The 5169-nt window shown below is 48.3% G+C and overlaps 2 protein-coding genes and 1 long non-coding RNA gene across 6 annotated transcripts in view; 2 read left to right on the forward strand and 1 right to left on the reverse strand.

Annotated features, from left to right (window-relative positions):
• The window catches only part of NUDT13 (nudix hydrolase 13), a 6742-nt gene extending 6667 nt beyond the window's left edge, over window positions 1-75 (reverse strand). The window contains exon 1 of the mRNA XM_018079971.2: window positions 15-75. The gene's annotated coding sequence lies outside the window, so the exon portion shown is untranslated. The remainder of the gene's footprint in view (window positions 1-14) is intronic.
• Window positions 1-2672, forward strand: part of LOC108640947 — an 11699-nt gene extending 9027 nt beyond the window's left edge. Inside the window, exons 2-3 of the long non-coding RNA XR_001921618.2 lie at window positions 1948-2074; window positions 2595-2672. This is a non-coding gene — a long non-coding RNA (uncharacterized LOC108640947). The remainder of the gene's footprint in view (window positions 1-1947; window positions 2075-2594) is intronic.
• Window positions 2673-3013: 341 nt separating this feature from the next.
• P4HA1 (prolyl 4-hydroxylase subunit alpha 1) overlaps window positions 3014-5169 on the forward strand; it is a 31602-nt gene continuing 29446 nt past the window's right edge. For 2 of the 4 annotated variants that reach the window (XM_008927066.4, XM_018079893.3), the window contains exons 1-2: window positions 3014-3141; window positions 4208-4349. The gene's annotated coding sequence lies outside the window, so the exon portion shown is untranslated. The remainder of the gene's footprint in view (window positions 3142-4207; window positions 4350-5169) is intronic. The other 2 variants (XM_008927064.4, XM_018079892.3) reach the window with 1 other exon arrangement.

Genomic DNA, 5169 nt, shown 5'->3' on the forward strand with positions numbered 1-5169 from the left:
ATCCTTCAGCTTACCCCTGGAAGCGTTCCGGGCCGGGCTGGGCAGGGCTGGGAGCAGCCCGGTCTGACGGACACGGCACAGCCCGCGGGGCTGGGCTGGGAGCTCCTCCGGCCGGGCCGGAGCGGGGCTGTGCCCGCCCTTCCCCAGGGATTCCCCACTCACTGCAGCCCGTGTCCGGCAGCAGGGACCGCCCGGGACGGTGCCGGGCTTTGGCCAGCAGCGGGGACCAGCTGGGAACGTCCCGGGGCTCAGCTGGGATCGTCCCGGGGCTCAGCCTCCCTCCGCGGAGCGGCTCTCACTGGGCCGGCCGCTCTTCCCGCACTGGGAGCGCTGGGAAATGTAGTTCTGCGCTGGAATCACTTCTGCAGTTCGCGAGGCTGCCCGAGAGTAAACTCCCTCTATTTTTTTATTTTTTTTATCCCCGCACCTGCTTCGTTCCATCAGCAATCCTGCATTTGGCCGAACGGGAGTTACTGAGACAGCAGTGCTTATGCAATAATTTGAGCTGTTCTTAGCACAGGAGTTTGGATCCCGCCAGTATTTTTTATTTATTTTTTTTCAATTCCAAGCTTCTCCGGGTTGTGTATCCATAACATAAGAGCACTGTTCAAAGTTAAGGACCATATGTCCTCAAACAGGGAAACGTGCCAGGAGCCGTATAAATCCAAAGGCTGGAGCTGTTCAGTGTTCCAGCACCCAAAGCCACAGCTGAGTTTGTCAGCGAATTTCTCTGATCAGAGAGTGTGCTGTGCCAAGGCACATGTCAGAATAATGACAGATTATTTTCATTCCTTTATAAGTGAACAAACAGATTCCTCTCAAGTACTGAAAACATTATTCTGGGCTGGACCCTACGTGGCTATATTTAGCACAAAGAGAATTTTATAAACATATGAAAGTAAATGTTTTCAGGGCAGCCTTTTGCTTTTTGGTCATGAATTGAGCCGTTCTGATCGAGAATTCACGTCACGTAATTTGAGAGCGTGGCTTGTAAAAATAACAAACAAAATATGCAAGGAAACAGGACTCTTAGCAGAATTACTTACAAGTTTAAGGTTTAATTATGCCTCGCTGCTATTTGTGTGCTTCCTGAGACAGAGCAAGCCAGATCTTATTAATCCACCGGGCTAATTGGATTAATGGACAAAACACATCTTCCCTTAATAAGATAAAGGATTGAAATATAATCTCTAAGGGAAGTATCCACCCTGCTGTTAAAACAAACTAACAGATTTATTGACCCTGACTGGCCCCAGAACTGGGTCTTGCGAGAAGAGCTGGTTTTAGAGGGAAGCAGCTGGAGGAGGTACTTTGGACCTCAAATCTTGGGCCAGCCTCTCAACCCTGTTCAGCCCCAAGCAGGCAGTGTCTTGGTGAGTGTGCTCTGTCACAGGAAGGATTAAAAGCCAGAGCTCTCCACTGCAGTGTCAAGCCTCCTCTGAGGGCAGGGCAGCCTGTAGTTGGTCCATGAGAGAAAACACATTGATAAGCCAAATCATGTATACCTGGCCTGTGTGCTGGGGCAAGATATGCAGGGAAAATGGGATTAGAGTCACTTCTGCCACTGGGCTGAGCAGTGGGAAGCCAAGCAGCTTGGGAGAGATTCCTTGTGCTTTCTCCAAGGGTCTGTACGTTTATTGCCCTGTTAAATATTTCTGCAGCACAAAAGCAGGGGAGATGATTTTGAAACAGAGGCTTTCTTGTCATTCATTCACTTGATCATTTAATTTAAGGAGCACGAATACCAGTTGTTGCTTTGGCACTGAGTTGTTTCTTTGTAAGTATTTTTGGGCTCTGAGCTGTGTGAATTGCACCTATAAACTGTATGTATTAACCCCCTGCAGACACTGCACTCCATGCTAGGAGCAATCCTGGGAGTGAAGGGAAGGCCTGGCCACACAAATGCATCCCTGAGATTTCTGTAGCTTCTAATTTGAGCTTTGGCAGGTCCCCAGAAGAAGTGAATCCCAGAGACTCTCCTGATGCTAGAAGAGCAAACAAAAGGAGCAGGCAAAGAGGACACAAGCAGCAAGAAATGCTTGCCATCTTCTACATGGACAAGATTGCAAAACAGGTAAATCTTTGGTCCTGTATTGCTAAGATTATTATTTTTTTTGATCTGGGTTTGTAAAATACTCATATTGGGATTAAGCGTTGGTAAAAGATTTTTTTTCAAGCCAAAAAAGTGGCTGGAAAATGTAATTATAGGCTAATAATAGTTATACTACTAATCTCAATTTTTCTCCCTGTTTTGTGTCTTTCCAGCTGCCCCCAATAAGCAGAAATAAGCATTACAATTGCTAACAGCTGGCCCTTGTAAAACAACTGTTAATTGCCCTAAATATATGAAACTAGCAAATTCACATTGAAAACTCATGGTCAAGCCACAGGAAACCTCTTGGCAAAAAAAAGACTTCTTTTTTTTTTTTAAGGACGAGCCTAAGGAAAGACAAACCACTTCTTTAAAGAGAAAGTTAACGAGTAGTCTTCCCCTCTGTCATTAAACTGGCAAACTAAGCCAGTCTGGCTTTTCTCTGAAGTTAGATTTGTGTATGCTACATATATGATGGGCTCCTATGGTTTCTCACACCCAGGGTGGGGACCTTGAAAGAAAGAAACTGCCTAATTTGATCTGCTGATTACATCCTGTGCTCCTAAGCCCTGGACAGGGGGAGAGGGGACACTTGAACATCTGAGTGGCATTTCCCTGGGCTTTGTTTCAGGTCATGTATGAGTTCTGTCTTTTCCTCTCCCTTGGTGCTGCTGTTGGTTGTGGAATATCCTCAAACTCTGGGGGCTGACTTGCACTGCACAAAATAACCAGTGGCAGAATGTTGACTGCAGGTGGTGGCTTTGCTTTGGGAACAAACTGGTGGGAAACTAGATCCCTCTACAAAGGGTGAAACCTCAGCTGTGGATACACCTTAAAAAAAAAAGTTAAGCTTTTTGAGCTAATGGGTTGACATAAAACTGATTAAAAGTCATTGATATGACTCACCTGTGTCTTAAAATTGCCTGCAGTTCACGGCCTGTCGTCCCCAAAAGGATACTGGAGATCTGGAAAAGGTTCCAAGAGGACAGCAAGCATGATTAAAGCCTTGGCCATGGCAAGGAACTAGATGGGCTCTGACTTCAGCCTGGGTAAGTCAGCTGTAGACCAAACCCATCAGTCTGGAGCCTTCAGCCCCATGCTGAGCAACACAACCCTCAAACATGCTCACTGTTGTTCCCCACTGCCTGCCTTGCTTCCTAAAAATGTCTGGATAGTGCAAAAGATGCTGAGGAAGCAGCAGATCTCACTAGAAAAAATCTGAATGTGCCTCTCCAGTGTGGGAGGTTTTGCCAAATCTCTGGAAGCTGCTGTTAAATCTCTGGCTACATGTTATGGACTCTTTGGATAATGGGGCTTTAACTAGATGCCTCAGCTAGAAGCTTGGATATCATTCCAGTGTTTCCTGCTAGTTGTAGGAGTTGTATTTCTGTTGGAAGGCGACCAAAACGAGAGGAAAGGAAGGCTTATTTTTTGACGGATAGTTCCACTTAAAACTGGCCTTATTCCTGCTCTGGAGCAGCAGCTCTCGCAGTGCTGGCCCTGTGTGGACACATCTGTGTCCACAGCTGGACGAGAAAGGACTGAATTCACTTCATATCTCAGAGCCTCCCCCAAAACGGGACATAACACCCGGGGTTTGCCCTTCCCAAAGCGTTGCTGAGGGAGTTGGAGCTGAGGGAACAGTTTAGGGAAGAATCTTAGTTGTGGATCATGCTGCAACCTCCAGTTCCCTCTGCTGAGCGAGGTGGGTTTAAGCCAGTTCAGTCATCCCAGTAAAGAATGTGTGTTAGAGGGGGATTTTGACCCCTGTTATGGGGGATTCGACCTCTCCCTGTTCTTGTTGTGAAAGATTTCCAGCTGGGAGTGACCAAAAATGTCTGCCTTAGGAGGAGGAAGATTGAAGGCTGGTTAGGCTACTGAGGAGGTGATTCATTTTTTGCAGCCCAGATCTAAAGAGAAAGGAAAAAATGCTTATGAGTGTCCCTGATTCCAACTTAATTGCTGGAATGAACAAATAACTGGAATCCTAGAAAACAATGAGCAGTCAGCATTGACCTGTCCTGGCAAGACACATCCAGGCAGCTTATTAATGCCTTTCTGTGATAGCTGAGACTCCTGCTGTACCAGAGTGGGCTGATAGTGGTTTGTGTACAGGTTTTGCTGCTGCCTTGCAAACTGCTTTTGGGATCAATTGAGATGGAAGCCCTGGAAGGAAGGGGGAGGCTGCTTCAGCACCAGCACTGGAGGAAGGCACCCATCAGTGTGGAAATGTCTTCACCTGGGCTGGCAGGAGAAGGTGAGTGAAAGGCTTGGCTGGTGGGACAAAAAGTGTGCTGTGAAAGGCAGCAGATGGCACTGGCAGGAGAGAGAGGGAGGTGCAAGGCTGCTTTGGAATCACAATTATCCATAGAAATTAAAGCAGCAGTCAGAGAGAGGGGACACAAGACTCTGTCTCAGAAAGAAATGAGAATCTGTGCAGATTCAGAATCTGGGCACAATTCAGTTGCACAACCAAATTGTGCAGCTGGTGTGAATCCCCGTGGTCAGGGAGCAGATCCCCATTGGAATGTCTGTTCAGGATCGTCAGCTGGGAGCTGATCCCCTCCTGGAAGTGGGACTTGGGCTTGTGGGGCTCAGGCCTGGGCTCTGCCAGGATCTCCTGGGAAACTGGGACACTGCTGGAGGTGGGAGTTGAAATCATAGAATCATAAAATCATAGAAAAAAAAATATCCTGAGCTGGAAGGGACCTGTCAGGATCATCGAGTCCAACTCCTGGCCCTGCACAGGAGACCCCCAGAACTCCACCGTGTGCCTGAGAGTGGCCTGGCATGGCCCTTGGCAGGGTGGGCACCATGACCCCAGGGGTCTTTTCCAACCCGATTGATTGGGACCCCGGGCTCAGCTGCCCTGGGGCTGGGCAGGGCTGCACGTGGTGTCTCCCGGCCTTTCCTGGCAACTTTTACTCCAAACCCCGCCACTTTCAGCTAAACCCTTTCACGTTTCTTGTCTCCGTGTTGGTTGCACTCCCCGCCCCGCTGTCCCGCCGGTGCCGGTAGAGCCACACCCCCATGTCCTGGTGTTGCCCCGTGTCTGGTGTCATCCGTGTTGTCAGGGT

The sequence above is a fragment of the Manacus vitellinus genome, unplaced genomic scaffold (assembly GCF_001715985.3).
Source record: "Manacus vitellinus isolate BGI_N305 unplaced genomic scaffold, ASM171598v3 scaffold_48_pilon, whole genome shotgun sequence".
NCBI lineage: Eukaryota > Metazoa > Chordata > Aves > Passeriformes > Pipridae > Manacus > Manacus vitellinus.